Source organism: Aedes albopictus, chromosome 1 (genome assembly GCF_035046485.1).
Source record: "Aedes albopictus strain Foshan chromosome 1, AalbF5, whole genome shotgun sequence".
NCBI classification, from domain to species: domain Eukaryota; kingdom Metazoa; phylum Arthropoda; class Insecta; order Diptera; family Culicidae; genus Aedes; species Aedes albopictus.
Window position 1 is genome coordinate 159,163,851 of NC_085136.1, and position 22,904 is coordinate 159,186,754.

Here is a 22,904-nt window from a genome sequence, read left to right on the forward strand (position 1 = left end):
ATATTATTCAAATCAGTCGGTTCCACTTTCTCCCACCCACTAGGTAGTGGAGCAATTCTAATCTGTTCCATTTGATCAGACGAAGAGAACGTTCAACCTCTTGTCCCCCCGCAAACCCATTCCAACAGCCAGCCGCAGCGTTCCAAAATCCCACATTCCCACTGCAGAGTTTTCACTGCGATTCCCGAGTCGAATGGCATTCCAGTCGGGAGACTGTTGGAATTTCCGAAGCAATTCAAACGCACGAGGGAGGAGTGAATATTCCATTGAAAGTTTAAAATATAGGACAAATCGCCAATTATTGCACACCTTAAAAACTCGCCAATCAAATGGTTGCACACTCCATGCCTTTCTTGTGAAGTGTGCATCAATTGGCGATTTACTCTAAGCGCCGTCTACAAATAACGTAACGCTGCATGGGGGGTTTCCGGGTATTTGGCAGAATGCCGTATTGTTGGCCGTATGGTCGAATGTCGTTTTGCCGAAAGTCATTTGGCCAAATGCCATCTGAGTGAATGGGTCGTTTGGCCGAATGCCGTTTGACGAATTATGATCAAAAGAATTCAGAGAAAGTTTTTGAAATTGTAATATAGGCAGTGATCATCAGAAATATTTCCTTCTTTTAATCATAGGCTATTCTTTCTTTTTGCCAGTCAGGGATTAGTTGGCATTGAAACTACCAATATTTTATCAAAGATTTTTCTTCTTTGAATCATGGGTTGTTCTTTCTAGTTACCCTGCTGATACGGAAAACAGTAGAGTGGAACATGTGAATGAATAAGTTCATCATTTAGTTTTCGGCAAAACGGCATTCGGCCAAATGACCTGGAACCATGACATTCCATAACACCGAACCCAGGATGGAATCTTGCCGGACTTCTGAGGTTATGTGAAAGCACTTCCGAGCCACCCCGTGTCTTAAACTAGTAGGTACACGATTCTGGAAGTAACTTCCGAGAATCTTGTACCCGGATATGTCCAGACGCAGGAGGGCATTGGCAATAGCCGCCCAACTGGCAGTATTGAACGCGTTCTTTACATCTAGAGTCACTACTGTATATTAGCGAATCCCTCTTCTCTTACGCTGGCGCGCTATCTCGGCGGTTTTGTAACCGACAGAATAGCGTCTACGGTCAACCTCCCCTTCCGGAATCCGAATTGGTTGCTCACAAGACCATTTACACCCTTGGTGTGCCTCAACATTCTATCGAGGATGATCTTTGCAAACACCTTCCCGCCGTGTCGATCAAGCATATTGGTCTATATTTCGACGGAGTGGATTCCCCAGCTTTGGCAATAGAACCAGGTTCTGCCTCTTCCATACTTCTGAGAAAACCCCCTCGTTCATGCATTTCTGCATAGCAGACCTGAACATCTCCGGAACCTCTTCAATAGCTACTACTTCGGAGCTCCGTCCGGACCTGGGGCCTTACCCACCCTAAGGTACTTTGCTATCACCGAAATTTCCACATCGGTGACCCTCTCCAGCCCCAGTCCCCGACTGTCCTACGAAAGGATAAAGGCCATAACGCGGAATAAGCCCCCCGATGACCCCCTCCAAAATTTCTGGAAACTGCTCTGTATTACACCTCTCGTTTTGGCCATCACGATCTTGTAGGCATCACCCCACGGATTTGCATCGGCACTCTGACGGAGACCCTCGAAGCAGGTCTTTTTGCTTGCTCTTATCTCGGTCTTTAGCGCGACTATAGCAGCGAACATCACCCGCCGTTCGTTCCGTTCATTCTCAGTTTGTGCTCGCTGTATCCGCTGCCTAGCTCGTTGATCGGAGCAAAGTTAACTCCCCGGCCTTGTTCCGAAAAGCAATCCGAGCAAGATTAACAAAAGGTACATGGATGTTGTTAGTATCCAATCTACGAAGTATACCGTAACTACGCTAACGCTAACGCTGTATCCGCTGCCTAGCTCGTAGGCAGGCGCGACGCAAGTCCGCAATCGCTTGAGTCTACCAGTAGGCCGTCGGTCTCCCATTTCTAGGGTGGACTTGCCTAGGCATGGTCGCATCGCACTCACGCATCAAGAAATCCCATTACAATTTTTCATACAAACTTTAGAGGCACAAATCTGACGAACAAAGCATCGAGCCAAGCCGCACTTGTTTTTCCTGGCTTGGCTCACTTCCAAAAAGAGGCAGCTTTTACAAATCGTGAGCATTTGTTTTCAAATTTTCAAGATTGGCGCTCTTGAAAACGTGAGTAGGGGACCAAGTCGGCCATTGTGGCAGCCATGTTTGTATTAGAGATGGTCGGGTTTCAGATTTTACAGACCCGAACCCGACCCGTACCCGAGAATTATTTGTTCCGTCAAACCCGGACCCGACCCGAACCCGAAAAATTTTCGTCGATCAAACCCGAACCCGAAAATTTTTTTTACCAATAAACCCGACCGAAACCCGAGTTAAATAATAATCATTAAATGTAACAGATACAACAAATAAAGCATTTTTCTGAATACCGTAAATGGGGTATCTTTGATAATGCGGGTAACTTTGATAGTGCGATAGACATTGTATAGTTTATCTTATGACTAAGATTCCTTCAACCAGTCAAGAAATAGGCAAACGTAGATCAATTCTATACATGTGAAAGTTCATCTTATACCTATTTTTAATAAAACTTAGTTTAAATACAACTTTTTGGACAAAAAATAAAAATTGTTAGTCTTTTTGTCATTTGTCAACCCCTTCAAACAATCTGCTATACGACTTCGTTACAACTATTTTTTCAATGAATGGACTCTTATTCTCGTTAGAATCATCCTAGTAGATTCCAAATCTGGCCTTGAATCTCTTAACGAAGTGTGTTTTTACGAAATGGAAGCAGTTTTGTAAATTGTGACATACACTCCCGTTCAAAAGTTTGGGGTCACCCCCTCAAAAACATGTCATTTTTTTAGGCCCATATCTCCGCCAATTTGCGTCCGATTTCAAAACCCTAGGTTTCATTCAAAAGATAATAAGTCAAAGAAACTTTGAACATGATTCAAAAGAAACTTTTTCAAAAAATTTTGTATGTAAACTTAACCCAAAGTTGCCAAATTTTCTAAAAAATGAATATAAACTTACGGCAGTGTCGCTGGAAATTGGGTGAACCAAATTTTAAGATGAGAGCGGTAATATAACCCATTTTCTATTAGCTTTCAACTGCTTTTTACAGAACTTAGCTAAAAAATCTAGAAAAAAAGTTATTAAGTAAATTAATCCTTGATGTCATCGACCAAAAGTTTGGGGTCACCCCTCAAAATGCTGTATCGGCCAAAAGTTTGGGGTCACTATCGTAAAACATGGAAAAGTGATTTGTTGATATCTTTGACATCTTTCATTCAATTTTAATTCTTCTTGGCTTATTTGAAACAAAATGAATGATACTTACTACATAGACATTGAACCACACATATTTGTTGAAATTTACATACTAAAACTTAACGTAAAGTTGCCTCATTTTTTGAAGCGTGGTGAAATGTGCTAACTTTACATAACATTTTTATATACAAAAATCGTTAAATACGTTAAGTTGAAGACATTAAACGTAAATTTAGTTAATTATCTTTGAAATGAGCCAAAAATAATTAAAATTGAACTATAGATGACGAAGATATCACCAAATCACTTTTCCATGTTTTACGAAAGTGACCCCAAACTTTTGACCGATACATCATATTGAGGGGGACCCCAAACTTTTGGTCGATGACATCAAGGATTAATTTACTCAACAACTTTTTTTCTAGATTTTTTAGCTGAGTTCTGTAAAAAGCAGTTGAAAGCTAATGGAAAATGGGTCATATTACCGCTCTCATCTTAAAATTTAGTCGACCCAACTTCCAGCAACACTGCCGTAAGTTTATATTCTTTTTTTAGAAAATTTGGCAACTTTGGGTTAAGTTTACATACAAGTTTTTTTGAAAAAGTTTCTTTTAAATCATGTTCAAAGTTTCTTTGACTTATTATCTTTCGAATGAAACCTAGGGTTTTGAAATCGGACGCAAATTGGCGGAGATATGGGCCTAAAAAAATGACATGTTTTTGAGGGGGTGACCCCAAACTTTTGAACGGGAGTGTAAATCTCCATACATTAATAAACGCCTAAAAGTATGCAATGCCCTTGTAATAACATGAAGATAAATCAATGTTGTTCAAAATTTGTTAATAAAACATTGAAAAACAACCAAAAAAATAAGAGAACTTACCATGAATAGCATGTAATCATATGTTGATGTACCGTTGAACATATATTTTTACAAAGATAATGATTTTTGATAGCTAAATGCAGTGTTTTTCACTCAGTACTCCACAAACACATTTTTATATGAAAAATTTAGTAAAAATCAATCTTTTGATATAAAAGTTCTATCTGATATATTCCACAAGGCTTCTCTCATCATGTTCATACTCCTAAAATATCAATCTGCGATTTTTTTTTAAGATTTGATGTGTTTTTCAGGGCGTTATCAAAGTTACCCCAAAATGAAAATGTGATTCGCGCTCATATAAAAAAAACTAAGTCACCCAAAATATTTCAGATTATAGAATCTTTCAATTGCAATTGATGACTGATACCCCAGTACTTGTTTTAAAAATATAAAACTCGGGAAAATTCTGTTACATGGAAAAATATTAAGAAAATTCGCTGAAAAACTATCAAAGTTACCCCATTTTACGGTACTGATTTATATACATTGGTACCAAACCCGACTTGAATCCGACATTATTCAAACCCGACCCGACCCGTACCCGAAAATTTTGAAATTGTTTAAACCCGGACCCGACCCGTACCCGAGCTGATACTAGGTACTAAGTACTGAAAGAATAGTTGAAAGAACGGAGTACTTATTGAAAAAGTTTCTACATTAATCATGAAAATTGGCTGTTCAGCATAAAGCCTAGGAAAAACAATTTGATAACAATGACTTAAATATTCTTATCGATTTGTATATGATTTAAAAAAATATTTTCTGTGTGATTGAAAACCTCCAAGCATGAGGAAGAGTGATTGATCATTGTTATGGCGTTGTTTACTAGTAGAATATTTTCTACATAAAACTATATGTTTCGTAAAATACCAAACATTTTTTTTTTAATCCAAATTATTGTGGCCACGCTCCTCTAAAGCCTTTCGCTTGCAATTTGATATTTAGATAAGACCTTAATTTTAAAAAAATGGAAAAAAAACATGTATACGCAAAACCACGTTCTTGAAATAATTAAATAATACTTTAGTGAAAAGCTACATAATGGCAGTGTGTGTGTTTTCCTTTCATGTATTTGACTATGTATCTGCTCAAAAGTTTTCACAGTACTGCCATCATAATGACTCAAGGTGCTTAGAATTAAATATTTTTCTTGTATTATTATATAAAAAATATATAGATATTTTGTTGGACTTTTGCTACTAAGCTTAGTATTTTAGAATGCGTTTGATAGTTTTGGTATTATTTGAAAACCATTCAACATATTTCAATGAAATTTTCATACAGTCTAGAAGTGCACAAAAGGAAAAGTATCAAGAATACACAGCGTCATACTTACCTTTATTTCAAAGCAGTGTTGTATGGGGAAACAGGGGATAAATCAACAAGATGACGCATTTAATTAAACTAACATACTTTTAATCGCATCTGTCAAGGAAAATATTCATGGATTATCATTTTTTATGAGATGTGGTTAACTTACCAGAATACCTACTCAAGCTATCTATTGAGAAGCTGAAATTCCTACGCAAAATGCTTTTTACTGAGTTCAGTATTGTATGTTCTTTTACTGAGTTCTTAACAGCAGAGTTAACTCGGGACTCTTTAACATCACTTTTTGCCGTGCATCAGTAACTTTCGACAATCAATTTGCTGAACTCGCTAATTTATTTAAAGAATCTTAGAAAAAGAGATCACCGAGCGTACCGAGGAAAATCTGCTGTTGAGAGCTCAGTAAAAAGATAGAAAAAATACTAAGCTGATCTGTACACAGAAGAGATTGTGAATCTCTATGCTTAACATATCTTACAGTATAGGGTAATTCGCTAATTCGACCTACCCGTCTTATAAGAGAATCGATCATTCAAATGTTGACCGATTCTTACTAATTGTTGAACGGTTCACTCCCTTTGTCGAAAATTTAAACTATCTGTTGAAAATTTATCATTTCATTTTGATGTTTCAATGAAGTTTCAAAAGGGTTTCGGGGATGTTCTTGGGGTTTTCTTAGGGCTTCTAACGGGGTTTCAGGGATGTTTTTGAAGAGCTTCAAGGATAGGGGTTGAAAAGGGTTCTGAAGGATTCATGAAGAATTTTGTGGGTATTATTCATTGGCGTAGCTAGCATTTTCTTTTTTCTCACTCACTCTCCTAAACAAACACGAGAAAAAGAAGGATGAAAGAAGGGGTACCGGCCCCCTCTTGCATCCCGCTCTTTCTCGTGCTTGTTTAGGAGAGTGAGAGAGAAAAAATAAAAAGCTTGCTACGCAAATGGTATTATTGAAAGTTTCACGAGTTTCCAGAGGGGTTTCAAGACGTATCAGGGTTTATCACCTTAACCAGGAACCAGGGAACATTCTGGAACATTCCGGAACCCCTTGAAACCCCTGGAACGCCCATGGGACCCTCATTAGCCTCGTGAAACATCCATGAAACTCCCTGAAATGCTACTGAACGCCTCTGAAATCTCTTGAAACTCCCGCTGAATTTTCCGCAACTCCCTGAAACGCCCTGAAACATCCTCCTGGAACGCTCCTGGAATCCTTTGTAACTTGCTGGAACACTCTGGAGCGACCCTTAAACTGCAGAAAACGCCCCTGGGATCTCCTGAAATTTTCTAGAACGCCTCTTAAGCCCCTTGTATACATTTGGAACGGTCCTGAAACACCCTGAAACCCACTTGGAGCCCTGGAATACCCCTGAATCTCTCATGAAGCTACATACATACATTTATTTGTTCTCCATCACATTTAAGACAAGACATAACCAACAATAGTACGTCACAATACTCCATTTGTGGCTGCCGCTTTCCTTCCTCGGTCGCGCCCAATGGTCGCCAGATCACGCTCCACCTGGTCCGCCCATTGTGCTCTCTGCGCTCTACGCATTCTTGCGCCAACCGGATCAGTAGCGAACACCAACTTTGCAGAGTTGTTATCCGGCATTGTTTTTTTTTTCTGTATTAACGAGAGTTTTAGCCCTAGGCTAGTTCATCTCGGGACCCACGCTTTACTTCCCTTCCCAAGGAAGAACTCACATTTTGCGAGTTTGTTGGGAGTGGGATTCGATCCCAGGTCCTCGGCGTGATAGTCAAGTGTTCTAACCATCACACCAGGTCCGCTCCACCGGCATTCGAGCAACATACCCTGTCCACCGTATCCTTCCGGCTTTGGCCACCTTCTGGATGCTGAGTTCGCCGTAAAGTGCAGCGAGCTCGTGGTTCATCTTTCTCCACCACACACCGTTCTCCTGCACACTGCCGAAGATCGTCCTTAGCAGGCGTCACTAGAAAACTCCTGGTGCTTGCAGGTCTTCCTCGAGTATAGTCCATGTCTCGTGTCCGTAGAGGACCACCGGTCTTAGGACCTGTCCATAAACTATGTAGACTCTTGGGGAGGTGGGGGGGTGGCTGGCTGAAGTCTACGCTCCATACTAATTTTGATAATTTTGTATGGACAAAAGTCTACGAGGGGGGAGGTGGGGGTCTTCTTCTTCTTCTTCTTCTTCTTCTTCTTCTTCTTCTTCTGTATGGCTCTACGTTCTCACTGGAACTTGGCCTGCCTCTCTCCAACTTAGTGTTCTTTGAGCACTTCTACGTCTGTAGAAGTCTACGTATACTGCTTCAAAACGCCTGAAATTTTTATGGTTCTATCTTCAAAGACAAAAAAGTTGTGACTTAGGAGATGCAAAAATTTACAATATGCGCTTGTAACAGTTTTTGCATAAAAAACCTTCAAAAAAAATTTTTGTTCTAGACCCCCCGATGGATGATTTCCACCGACCCAGCAAATTGAAGGGAATGGCCCAAAGTATCATTGGGCAAAATTTCAGACTTACTTATTTTTTTGTTTTAAAGTTGCTCTATAAACACACCGTGATGAACAAGGTTCCTAAACGTAAACGGCAATACACACGAAATACTTTCGAAAGTGGATTCGAACGTAAACAATACAGGCTCTCTTTCGCACGGCATCGCGTTTTCTGTCTTGTCTCACTGCTTGCTTCTTACGAGCTTTGCTCGTTTGGCTGCACTTTTTGAGATTTCTTTTGTCTTGTTTGGCTGCAAAAAAAAACAAAGTCTATTCTTTATTACACCACGCAAGTCTATTCTTTATTACACCACGAAACCTAACCTCGAAATGTTTGACATTAGCCAGGTCATTTTGACAGATCACACACATACAAGAAAGAGACGAACAATGTTCTTGCAGTTTGCCGACCTTTTCTTGCTCGTGTGAGATCTGTCAAAATGACCTGGCTCCATACTGTCAAATTTTCATTCATAAAATGAGCGATCAGTTGTTCTGAACCGTCTCGTAAAATGGTCCATAGACATAGGGGGCGTCCATAGATTACGTCATGCATTTAGCCAAAATTTTGTGCTGGAATTGTGCATGTGCTTGATTGTTCTGCTGCTGATGAAGCTGGCCGGAGTTTTGTGCCGGAATATGGGGTTTTTCCACTTTCAACTTCTGGAATGTAATTCAATAATTATATAGTTTACTACTAAATATTTAAGGAAGAAAAATTCACTACACTTTTTCGAAAACCAAACCAAAAATCTCACCGGAAAACACAGCCGCTCACAAAAGGCGCCTTGACAGAAGTGACAAAAATGGCGTAGGTGATTCTGCGCGAGGGTTTGCGTAACGCTTACAGTGCCCAAATTCGTTTGTTGTGATTCATGGTTTTATGACTCTGTGTTATGTTTATACGACTCAGCATCTGGTTGAGATGACTCAGCGTCATAGTTTTATGACTCAGAGCCATGCTACCATGACTCAGCTTTATGGTATTCAATTTATGAAAACGAGCTTAATTTTTTCATAACGCTTTTGACGGCCATGGCTTTTGTTGATGGAATCAGTTATTATTATTCATGATAATCGTTGTTAACGTCACGATATCATGACTTGTAGTTACAATATCATGAAGCGACAAGTTTTATGATTTCATAACATTTTAGTCATGGATCCGGCAACGAATTTTTTCCCGTGTGCATTTGACGGCCCATGCATTGAAGTCACTTGCTATTACCACCGGCCTTCGCCCTGTTAGCACGGTCGTCATACAGTCCAGCAGTCCAGACCTAGCGGTGACCCAATTGCCGTTTCCGGCGGGTACTCGGTATGGGTCCGCTCTGATGGCGATATTGATCCCCCACTCAGGAATTGCCTGACGAAGCAGTTGCTGGGCTGCCTCAAAGTGGTGCAGCGTTACCTGCACTGTGATCTGTCATCTGCGGCTCTTCCGAAGGCCAGGCACATTGGACCTCCCGTTGGGTGCTTGCTGTTCGCGGATTTTTCGGAACAAATTAAAAACGAGGGTGGATTCGTATATCCTTTTGCCTGATAGCCTTCGCCACCGCATCGCCTACACAGTTTGCTTTTGTCAGGGCCTTTGAAGTTCTATGACTTGTGTTGCCACTGTAACTAGGGTTATGAATCAAAACACCTCTTTTTAGCGTTCTAAAGTAACTTTAAGCTGTATTTTTTATTTATAAGTTTAAGTTGTCTGTAAATATTAGGTTTCACTTCTGTTTGTTGGCGATGAAGAACAGATCACCAACCTCAATTGGTTTTGTATCTTTGAACCATTTCGCGTGCCTGGTGATCGTCAGAAATACTCGTGTAGCCACCTCGTCAAGAGTCCATCCAAGAAATGTCTGCAGGCTTTGCTGGTGGTTGCTTAACTCCATTCGAACTGCCCAGTAAGAAATGGTTGGGAGTTAGGGCTTCTTTGCTGGCCTAATCCAGTGTTACATAGATGACAGGTCTTGAGTTGATCAAACTCTCAGCTTCTAGGACCACCCAAGTAACACACATGTTATATAAAAGTTACGACAGCGCAAGTTTTGGTTGTATAGAAGTTTCTTTTACGTTATTTCAACACAATGTTAGAATTACGTAAAATAAACTTCTATACAACCAAAACCTGCGCTGTCGTAACTCTATTATAACATGTGTGTTGCTTGGGCATCGTATCAAAGGTTTCATCAGCAGGAACTTTCGGTGCGAAGTTCAGTGACTGCAGAGCAACTTTTCCTGAGCGCACAAGTCGTTCCCACACCCAACCCATGTGGGGTGCAACTGATGGTTTGAAGTACCATTTGGTCGCGGTGTTCGTGAACGTCTCAGCGCAGTCTTGGTTGGCATCAAGATCTGCTTCTGGAGCTCACTTGCGGCACCACGAAAATTGGTGTCATTTTATCGGAATACAGCTCCCCTGGCGCACCTCTCCTCGCGATGAACCGTCAAATACACATACAAGGGTCGGACAAACCCCTCAACTCTGGCCCTGGGAATCGGTCCCATTTGAGGGGAACTCAGCGATTTGTTGAGCACCTTACACATTTGGCACCTTGAAGCTACCTTGCGAATCAGACGTCGAAGGCCTGGAACTTAGACGACCTGTCGAAGTTCGTTGACTCCTGTCTCCTGATTTCGATGATTGTACCGGCGGTGATAAAAATCTACGAAATAAAGGTTATTGGATGGTTCTGAGCCAGTATCACAGGATACTTATCTTCGTTCGGCAGTTTGAAAGCGGTGCTGATACGACCATTTATTCAAACCAATCCTTCCTCATTGACAAAAGCAGATAATTTGTGTAACTTGTTTGATACCGGCACCGCTCCCGAATGCTTTGTTGAACTTGAATTCTGCAACGCTGCTATCTATCCAGGAAACGCTTCTAATTTGACAATCTTTCACAGCTTCACTTTTGCACAGCGCAGGAGATCTGAGTTGACCAACAACTTCGTCAACGGCCTTCGACAATGGCGATAGGGTTCTCACTTCTTACCTCCGTTACGAGATCAAGGCGACTGCGAACAGTGGAGCGCAGTACCCGCAGTACCAACAACTTGTCTCCTGGTTCCAGACACCTAAAGCAAACCTCCTGTGAGAGTCCTTACCTCGACACCCTCGCCAAGGACCTCTTCCACCAGACTTTTGTAGGCAGCGCCCTTACGCTCCTTGTCGCGCTTGGGCTCTAGGATCAATTCACCCGCACAAGTACGTCCAATACTGCACATTTCGGCTCACAGATCCACGACTTCGGCATCGCTCCTCATCGCCTTTAAGACTTCCGAGTATTCTGACTGTTCGGACTGTTCGTGGGCTTCGTGACCGTGCGGCTAGAGGCGTCAGTCATCTAGACGTTTCGTAAGCCTCGGCGTGTGGGTTCGATTCCCGCTCCAGTCGGGGAAAACTTTTCGTTAAACGGAAAATTCTCCACTGGGCCACTGGGTGTTATGTGTGTTGTCCGTTGTCATATGTTAGTGCTTGTTCAGTCTGTACAACCTCTGGTTGAAGACGGTGAAGTCCCAAGTAACAATTCAAAATCATTAATAAGCATGCCAGTTGATCAAATGTGCTACAAAGGCGCCGCCAGTTGTACAAGAGTAAATGTTGAACAAAATGGCAAATAAATGTTTCATGCAGTGAAAACTGCACGTTTGTTAAACATATTTCTGCTCATTGAATAACCAATGGTACAAAAATTGACAGACAGTTGCTTAGGTATTCACATCATCTGTCTAATAGTGCTCTAATAATGATAGAATACAAGCTGCTTCCGACGTATTAGATGCCGTTATTCCACATATGATCATCAATCGAACAAGTAGCTTATTTGAAGTTTAACAAGTTTTGCTTGATCGTTTTATTCAAGCACACTAATATAGCTTAACAACAAGTTGTTATCATGTTTCTTCAATACAAATGTTACACTTTTATTCAAGTAACGTTGATTAGCAGTGGTACTGTATCACTTAATTATCGTTGTTCGCCCTGTCCCTTTTTGTAAACACGATTGTTGATTAGGAGCCTAAGAAAAGCATCCGCGGCTACAAGCTCGAAGATCAAACAAACTTCTTGCAGCAGCTCAAAATATTCACTTTTCACCCTTATCACAAACATTCTGACTCACCTTTTACACTACCCGCTCCAACGACAGCAAAATCAGCAACAAAAACACCGGAAAATGCAGCTGAATTGAATCCTGGGTGGCTCCTCTGTTTGGTACCCACTTTGGTGGCACCGGTCAAACCGGGCTCAGCTTCCTTATGTCCATATTTTATAGCTGCTTGGAGATATACACAAGCGTTACACATTCTTCTCCCGACACAAAACAGAAGCAGTGAAAATAAAACAAAGTTCACTTGTTTGGGCGTTCAAATAAATCAAAAGTTCGAAGAGATACCAATCTCACTCACAACACCGTGAATTACTGACGGACTAGCAAAATAATTAGCATGCATGCCTTATGATTAAACGTTGCGGTTACAATTATTCCAACATTGATCAGCTTCAATGTTCATGAAGATAATTAGTTGAATAAAACATTTAAGCAATGTTTAAGTAGCATATGTATTCGACTCAGGGATTGAATATTTATATACTGCTGAAATTTGCCGATTCATGTAATTCAGATTGAAGCAGAGCGGATGCAGACGAGTGTGAACCCAAAGGTCCAGAGTTCGAGTCTTTCCATTGATGTGATTTGTCTCATAAAATGAAATAAAATTACGATGTTGGGGGTACATAATCAGAGAGAAATATTCCAGATTCAATACAAATGTAGAAAGTTAAATCATTTTTGCTATTTTATAGTTACAATGATATTGAAGAAACGTTTAAGAATCGTTTTTGTAGCAATTGTTAAACCATATCTATTAATAGAAATAAATTTCGTGAGTTGTATCACGGCCCCAGCATGTTTTGATTGTATTATGGTGGAATAAATATCGAAGAAAGCTTGTTATTATGCACTATGCCGCTAATGCACAATAATGGTTTCTAAAACCATTCTTAAATGATTAAACAAATGGTGTCATACAATATTGTTCAATAAACGTTGAAGAAAAGTTTATGATGTTTGTGTAAATTGTGTAAACAAGAGTTTCACAATCGATGAACGATCATTGGATAAACATTCATTTAATCGTGCTTATATAACGGTTGATGTTGAATAGATTCTCATTTTTGGGCGAACAAGAGTTGAAGAACAGTTTTATTTCAAAATTATTCAAATATAATACGACTTGCAGCTTAATAACGTTGCTTTGAGAAACATTTCTTAAAGCAAAAATTGTTTCTTGGGGTGTCTTTTTGATGACGAGTGCGTCTTTCCTCACGCGCTTGGCACCTGCATTCTTACTTTCCTTAGATCTGGTGTCCCTGCACTCCAGCACCTGCGGATTCTTTTTCTTCTTCCGCTGCATTTTGGGTTAGGGGCGTCATCCTCCTCTTGTACCTTTCGATCCGGGACGGGCTGGTTATTTCAGGCCCACCCTTCCCAGCTTTCCGGGACGCCTGGTCGGGGTTCAACTTACCAGCATTACTGCCGACTTTCGAAATTAACAACCGCCTAACTTTGCGGGCACCACCTGGTAGCTCCTCACCTGATGGCTGCCTCACACGCTTCTGCGAATGTTTGTCAATAGCAATAGCTTCCGTTGCTCTTTTTGTTCTACCCGCAAAAGTGAAGTGCGTAGTCCTGCAGCTGTGGACTTCGTTACCCACTCTTTTTGGCGACACATCACCTGCTTACTGCGGTAATGAAGAGCTCATACTGCGTGCACTGCAGTTTTACCGCCCATGAACTAAGCCTTATCAACTTACACCGGAGAAGGATGCAACGACATGAAGCCTCCGTCTATCCCTGTAGGTTACCTTGTAGTTTGCCACCAATATGGCCTTCATAATCGAACGGTGAACGGTGAAATTTACTTGCACCATATAAGGTACACCGGGGCAAGTTGAAACGGGTGGGGCAAGATGAAACGCGAAGGTTTGATATAGATTTCAATACAATTTTTAAATATATCTTTCGCCAAAAGATTGTTTGAATCAAAAACTATGTTTTATGATGATCAAATTGTTTATCATCATTAGAAAACATCATGTTAACCCGCTGTTTCATCTTGCCCCACCCGTTTCAACTTGCCCCGGTGTACCTTACTTAATATTGCACTCTACAACTTCTTGAGTAAGAATAACATAAGGGAGACTGTGTAGAAAGAAGCTCGGCTGTGCAAATCTCGGTTTCTGAATTTTATCCTAGATTCAGCTATCAAGACGGTAGGTTGCTTAGCAACAGGGGGTGTTATACTGATTCTCGGCATTTTTAAGGTGAGATCTCCTCAAAACGTTAAGCTGACTATTCAGCTGTGCAAATCTCGGCATTCATAAACCAAGATTCGGCATTCTAAATTAAGTGTGTATGACCATGTTCTTGGAGGTGGCGAAACCGTAGACCGTTTTCATTCGTCAGCTGGTGATCGTTGAACTTTCATATCGTCAGTATGAATTCCTCCTGTTGGCTTACCAGAGCATTTGGGTCTCCTATGGTTGATTATCAACCTGCATTTTTTTGTCGATCAGCCATCAATCGATCACGCGCCGCTGCATATTCCTCATAACGATGAAAGCTATTCCCAGCTCGCTTATTTTGCCACAGCTCTGTTAGTTACTGTGAACATTCGCATCATAGATCCTCTTCAACATACCTCATGCAGCTCTACGATTCCAAAACCGCGGATCTTCAGTAGATTTGAAAGGATCCAGGTGCTCTCTATGAATTTAAGAGATAAGTAGTTCCACGTATCGAGCTGCTAATCGCAAGTCCTCTTCGTAAATGCTTGCGAAAACCTCACATCACATGCCCAGGCAGGCTTCTGGTAAAAAACTCCGTAAGTTACGGACCGTAACTAATGTATAAAATTGACTCTTTATGCAACGTTTAACGTTCTCCCATCAATACCGAATATCATCTCCTACATCGTTCAACCAACAAGCACAAGTCTATCATCCGGTCAGGGAGAAAGTCACACTTACCTTCACTCGGAACACCAGGAGACGGCAAGCTATGTGCGTGCGTCTGGCGATAAAAGGATGCATGAAATTACTCCAGCACTTGAGAAACGTCGTCCCAAAGTTTGTTTAAATGATAAGTGTCTTGTTTACGGTATGTTCAGCTGGGATCTAACACTCCGTAGGCGGATACGCCCTCGTTCGAGCTATGCACACACAAAACAACCCATTTCGGTAGGAATTAGGATTGCCTTCTTAGTTTCGGATACGTGATAGGACTCGCACGGTTCCACACATCTGTGCCGCAATAAAATGTTCCTAAGCCAAGGTTCGGAGCGTTCCATCCATGAGCCGCTTAGTAGAAAGTTTCTCCGCCAACCTCAGGTTGGTTTTATGAGGAAATAATTTTAATGACATTATTTCCCGCCTTCTAATCGGGACGGTGTGAATGGGCTGATGCATAGCAATTAGTGTTGACCTTTCTGCGAGTTTGACTCCCTTTTTTGGCACTAGTCACAATGAATATCCCTCCTGGCAGTTTGGTTACAGTTCGTGCAAATACTGTATTCATGGTTCCATGGGTATTGTTTTCCACGGGACAGAAATGTTCGTTCATGTTGACAAAGTTTTTATGACATTATTTATCGGTTGGTGGCAGATCGTCGAAGTGAACTTCCGTTAATTAATTGGTGTTATAAAAACTGAGTAGCAGCCACACATCATGAATCATCTCATGATGATATGAGATGACTTTACGGCTGTCTTCCAATGGGAATTAAACGATAATGTTGATCCATTGAGCGAAATGAACTGTAAATGGCATACCATCAATCAAATACGGGGTGGAGTATAATTGAAAATACGTCAATCGAATAATTGACTCATTTATTTATATTATCGCTTTTTTTTTTAATTTATGATCATGAAACAGTAAAAAATGAAATTGATTAAGTTGTTAGTTAAATGCCAAGGAAAATTTTATCGCTAGTTACATTTTAAACCATTTTTGCGTTTTTAAGATGGCCATGACTTAACCGTTTTTCTGTTCATAGGAAAAAATATCATTGTGACCATAAGGATCTTTTTTTTTCTGCATTCCCGTTACAAACACTGTGTAGAAGTACGAAAGCAGTAACAAGAACGTGTAGTCGTTTAGTGCTACCACGTTGCATGTTTCAGTCCTGGGCATCCACGGTGGTGCAGAGGGCCGAATTGAAAGATCTCCATCCTGGGCGATTGCCAGGCATCACCTTGACCTGTGGCATGATCAAATTTCTGTCGACTTGCTTGATTTCGTTATTGAAGCTGGGCCGCCATGAGCCTCTGGTTCTGCCTCTGCTGTGATGTTTTGCTGGGTTCCAATCTAACGCTAGTTTGCAGATGTCGTTCCTGCTTCTGCGTAGAGTGTGGCCGTTCCACCTCCACTTTCACTCCCGAATTTCTGTCGCTATCGGCTTTTGATGCCATCGACGGTGGAGCTCCACGTTGGAGATCCAGTTGTAAGGTCCCCATGCACGAATTATATATCGCAGGCATCTATTGATGAAGACCTGCAGTCGTTGAGTGTTTTCCGGTGATACACGCCAAGTTTCACTGGCATTCATCAGCACAGATTTCACGTTCGAGTAAAAATTCGGATTCTGATGCTTCGACTAATCTGATTGTTTTTCCATACATTTCTTAAACTCGCAAAGGCAGACCTCGCCTTCTTGATCCGTACACCCATGTCGATCTTGGAGCCGCAATCGGCCGCCATTTGGCTACCAAGATATTGAAAGCTTTCAACATTCTCCACTGATTGCCCAGCTACCGTAAAGCTGGAAGGGTTGACCGTGTTTACATCCAACGATTTGGTCTTGTTGACGTTGATGGTAAGACCTGCCGCTGAGGAGCGATTGGCAAGATCATCGAGCTTGCTCTGCATATCAAAGCGCCGTTGAGCTAGGAGAGCAACGTCATCAGCCAGTTTGCAGTCATTCAGGTGATCCACGGTAATGGGCTGCCACAACAATCCACGATTTGGTTCACGGTCAATCGCACCTACCAGCACCTACCAGGATCTCGTCGATTACGATGAGGAACAGTAGCGGTGATAGTATACATCCTTCCCTCACTCCAACAACGACCCGGATGGGATCGGACAAAACACCGTTGTGCAGTACTCTGCACGAAAATGCCTTGTACTGTGCTTCAATGAGACCGAAGATTTTCTCAGGAAGATCCTTGCGCCTGAGGGCTTCCCACATGTTTCCGTGATTAAGACGGTTGAAAGCTTTTTCGTAATCATTGAATACCAGGTAGAAAGACTCTTGAAATTCATTGATTTGTTCCAGAATGATACGGAGCGTGACAATATGGTCCACACAGGGTCGTCCGGCACGAAATCCTGCCGCTGGTGAGTTGCGTCAATCTTCTCCTGTATTGTAAGTAGACATTAGGCCTTAATAGAAGAATAGAGTATGGACTTACCTGGTCTCACCCCAGGGGCACCTAACCTGATGAGAGTGAGGTTGGGGGGATCTACGATGGCCCACACCGTCGTTGGTCGCTGGTCGTCGTTTCGTTGGCTGGAACACACCCACTTCGCGCACTAACGTAGTCGTCCGGATGAGGACGATAAGACATTATCTTCAGCCGAGGTCAGGGTTCGGATTGGTATTAGGATTTCTTGAGCACTCGCGGATCACAGGCTCTCGGAGGTCTTGAAGCTCACCCGTATGAACACTGTCGCCCTATTTGCCGCCACTGATTTACCTGGCCCTAATCACAACCACGTGTGAATCACTTCCACTCTCGCGAGTCGCGGGTGGAGGATCACTCCGTTTCAACGGTTCACTTCCACAGTTTCGCGCCGCGGGGACTTAACGCGTCCACTGGTCAATCACGGGTTCGCGGGACAACGATAGCCTCTTCGTCGCACTACAAAATTACTTGACTCTTTTTTTTTTGGTTTTTAGAGTACTAATGGCTTCTTCTCTAACACTCGGAGCACACACCTGATCGCTTTCAGCGCTCAAACCAAAGATACCCGTTTCGCTGACTCTGGGCTCGGACCCGGATCAAGCTGGCTTCACTCGTCTAATTGAATTTTTATTGCACTCTATGGGCGCGTGTGGGGGGAATGATGCAACCAGGCTTTCCAAATGTACATCCTTCTCGCAACAGCCCGCGCAAGGCTGAATCGACACTCTCTTATGTGTGCAGACCATCTCTCGTTACCGTGTGCAACACCATCAGTGAGAAATGTATCGCCAACAGCACGCACACGCATGAGCGAAAGATGTATTGAAACAGCCGCTGCTTCGGCTGCTTGCCTGACAGTTGCATACTCGAGTCGTATCGAGCCGAGTGGGAAACGTCGTGAGCACGGAAAAATATTAAAACCCAAAGAATAAGTTTTAAAAACTCAAATTAGTCTAAACTGCTTTAAGTTTTAACTCAAAGTTGGGTTGTTTTCTCCCTCGCCCCACCGCAATGTTGTCGAAAACAAAGAGAGAAGCACCGACGCATCCGCTGCTCTTCCGTGGAAGAAGCCAAATTTGGGTTTTCTTGAGTTAACCCAAATTTGCGTCATTTGATACCTCCGTTGGGTGAAAATAACTTACCAGTGGGTTAATTTTTTTGCCGCTCTCAAACGAGAACTACTCACTCACCACTTTCGCTGTTTGACGCAAATTTGAGTTATTCCACGGAAGACCGGGATTGCGTCAAAACAACTTAAATTTGGGTTGATTTGTAGTTCCGTGAGTATTGTTGGCCGCATGGCGATGACAATCTTCGGCTAACCAAGCCGGCTGTCGCGTAAAGGGTGTCATAGGCTGTCACGGGAGCACATGGCTTAACGCTAAAAATTATTCACAAAATTTGTGCTCAATACATATTTTTTTTACAAACATGATATGCCTTCCACAAGATGCCCCAGGGGCGAAAAGAAGTTTGTGCCAGCGTTTGTCAAAATTGTAATCTGGCTAAAATATACCACTGATGTGAGATTCAACTCTCTTTTATATTGAAAACATGGCAGTGCATTTCACATGTCAATAAAAAATAATGCTATGCAAAATACTCTACTAGAATAAGACTTACAGGTACATATTCTCTATTTGAAAAAATACATAATACATGAAACGTGTCGATAATTTTGAGCGTGCGATATACCACGATACTCGACACGTTCAACAGAAGTAAAATGCTCAGGCCGAGCGCAGCGATTTTCGTCACTTCATGTCCAGCCAAGGAGAGACGGTTTGGGCTAGAGCCGAGGTTGTCATCGGCGAACGAACGCACAGCGAAAGCAGACAATGTGAGCAGTTCCCGACAATGATGTTGTAGGTCGCATGAGTTTTATCGAAGACGGCTAATAACAAGACAGACAGCTCCCTCCCTGTCGCAGGCGACATGGTTGAGACGATCTCAACGATTCACAGGAACATTAAAACATGATTGTGTGCGTGTGCATGCTAATACGTACACGGAAATTGTAGCATCACACACACACTCATTCATGATGTTGTTCCCTGAAGTCGTTCGCGGCGCTAGTGTGCTTGTAGCTCCCAAAGTATATGGAGCAAGAGGGTAGATGTCTGTCTTGTTATTAGCCGTCTTCGGTTTTATTCTGTGGGCTGTCATGAACCATGCATTCACAAGGCTGTCATGGGAATAAGAGTGTGACAGCCATCAAAATGCTATCATGATGCGGTACTTTTGGGAAGCCTGGATGCAACGACGGTGTACAAATTGGGCATTTTATTGGAAAAAGTTAACAATAATAAATTTAACTCCTAACACAAAACGATTTACATAATTTATATATATTTTTTTCAATTTTATGGGACATGCACATGTTACAGTATCCAGTTAAGGATCACTTTGCAGAGGACTTTGAGAACGGTACACAGTAACAGTGTAGTGCTACCACGCCGAAGAAACTTTAGATGAAAATTCGCCGTCGTCCAGGACGCTCATAACCATACGTGTAAGCTGTCCTAGATTCAGAAAATAACTTTAACCCTCGAGCGACAAGAACCGCTTTCAGATAGGAGCATATACTGAACAATATGAATAGCTACAAGAAGCTGTGTCGAGAAGCGTACGCTTATCCCTTGGGATAAGCTTATCGCGCGGGTTTTGCATTGCAATGCGTTCACGGACAGAAATGTTGTCTGCTCGATATAACTTTTCCCATAGTTCTACCAAGCTTCAACGAGATTCTTGGTATAATAGCTTCAAATGGTTGATCTACAATGATTTGATGTTTACACCAGCCATATACAAGGGATGGCCAATATGTTTGGGATAGGTAACTTTTTCTTCTCTCACAAAAAAGTTCGACATGCTATAACTTTTCATAGAGTGCATCAAACAATCTCAAATGTTGACTGTTTGTCAACCTATTATATGTGCAACATTGGTACAAATTTGGACTAGATTGATTAATCTTTCGCAAAATTAGAACCGTTCGGGTAATACACTGTTTTTTAGACAACTCATTTTTGAGCTGTCATATCTCGAAAACCAGTGAACCGAATTGAATGATATTTTGAACGTACACTAACAATATACAAATGCTTCACAAACTATTAAAACATAGATACTTTTTGAACGTTGAAAAAAGTTATCATGGATTGACACTTTTTGGATTTTTCTCGAAAAAATGTTTTTTTTTAAGCCAATGTTAATAAATTTTAGTGTTGATGTCCAAAGATTTTCACTTCTGTTCTCAAGTTATCATTAATCAGATATATTGGAGCCAATTTAAGTTAAAGGAAGAACACATTTAGTAATTTATGTGTGGTATTGTAAATTTGACTTATTTTCCTCTATATGGGTAAAAATTTCAACCCAGTATAACTTAATTCGCCGTGTAAAAATATTTCATTTTATAACGTTGTATTAAGTATCAATATATTGTTGATAAACGTTAAAAAATTCATTCAATTCTGTTCACTGGTTTCCGAGATATGACAGCTCAAAAATGAGTTGTCTAAAAAATAGTGTTTTACCCGAACGGTTCCAACTTCGCGAAAAATTACTCAATCGAGCTCAAATTTGTACCACTGATACACATATAGCAGGTTGATAAACAGTCAAAATTTGAGATTTTTTAATGCACTCTATGAAAAGTTACCGCACGTTGATTTTTTTTGTGGGAGAAAAAAGTTGCCTATCACAAACATTTTGGCCACCCCCTGTATTTCGTTTGGATCAACGTCACTGAAGATCAACCATCCAATGCTTAAACCAAGAATATATGTTATAGATACTTGAACCCTCTTGGCTGCTGTCTACTCAGTCACAAAGATTTTGATAAATTTGTTCATCATGGCGGCGGAAATTTTAAGAAACGACTTCAATTCTGTTTTACTTCTTCGGTTTCAGCTAAAGGGAATGATAGTTTATGCCTGCAAATTGCGCGAAGAAATAGAATTTCTTTTGTCTCCACCACGTCTAGCAAAGGCATGCAATGGTTTACGAATTGCCTCGCACTGAGTGTTACAGGTCAATAAAGCGCCAATATCCGTAATATTATGTAAGAGATAATTTCATCCTTGAGTTTTTCATAAATATACGGCTTTTAATGATTTTGGAAATAAAAAAGAACAACATTTGTACTATTCTCAGTGTATGCTTAAACCAACCATCCAATAAAGTTAGTTCAACCCTCAAGTTGAGGTTCAAGTTAAGCATAAACATGCATGAATCCACCATGAGAATAAGTGAGCTGTCAAACCATCAACCATAAATATAGTTGATGTAAGCATAATATGGTTAAAATGAACCATATTTCTTGCTCTAATCAAATCTTTAATTCTGTTTAATTCGACCTCCCATTATTCTTCGACCTATTGTATTATGCGCGATACAATCTCAGAAAAGGAATATATAAAAGTCAGTGCACAAATATGCTTGTTCGGGACCGTAATATGATTGACATCACTTTATTTTTTTCTCCGTGTTGGCTTGCTTGGCTCCGGATACTTTAACGGAGAGGGCTTGCAACATGGTTTTACTCAGCCTTAGCCAAGAATACATACCTGAAGCTCAGAGCGCGGGATTGAAAGGAACTTCAATGACTCGACCCTTGTTTTGGCACCAACTAGTGAACACTCAATCGTCTTTTCTTCTTGGGACCCAAGGTACACTGAAGCGACATATCCATTTTCACTGGTGTCCATGAAAGTGTGTAGCTGGATCTCGAGACCGTCGGCAAACGAGGTTAATACGCGGTAACAACGTGGAATTTTGATATCCGGAATACGAGGCGATACCTTCAACCACTGCGACCATTTAGCGAACTGCCTATCTTCTCGTCGTCCCAGTCTACTGACGATCTCCAAATTTCTTCAAACATCTTGAAGTGGGCGATCAATCAGCCCTAGCGGATCGAACAGCATCATAAGTGTTCGTAGAACTTCACGTTTAGTGGGACGACAGTCTCCGGATAATAGTCCAGAATCTAGGCGTGAAGAAAGCCTGTACGTGAAGCAGTCCGAATTGGTTTCTCATCACATACCTAGAACTTTTTCGGCCATGGTCTCCTGTTCAATGCTGAAGTGCTCCTCTTTCGTTGTTGGTTCCTTCAGGATTTCTGGCACCCGCGTTGAGTTCGGCAACCAGTTGTGCATTTCAAATCCTTCCTACTTGTGGATCTCTCTAACTTTCGTAGACACCTGTACGGCTTCTTCTTCCGTCTTACACGCTGATAAGCATTTCATTCACGTAGTGACAGTCAGTAATACCTTCGACAGCGGCTGGGTATTTTTGCTTGAATTGTTCGTCGTTGTGATTTTTACTTATTGTGCGATACTTCGCGAACAGCACGCCCCGAATGACTAAACCTTAATGACGTAGACGCTAGGTTCAATATCCGTGTCATTGTGCT

The 22,904-nt window shown here is 41.5% G+C and overlaps 1 protein-coding gene across 5 annotated transcripts in view; it reads left to right on the forward strand.

The window, feature by feature from the left end:
* The window catches only part of LOC109431392 (acetylcholine receptor subunit alpha-like), a 681,325-nt gene that overhangs the window by 646,305 nt on the left and 12,116 nt on the right, over positions 1-22,904 (forward strand). The window lies entirely within an intron of this gene.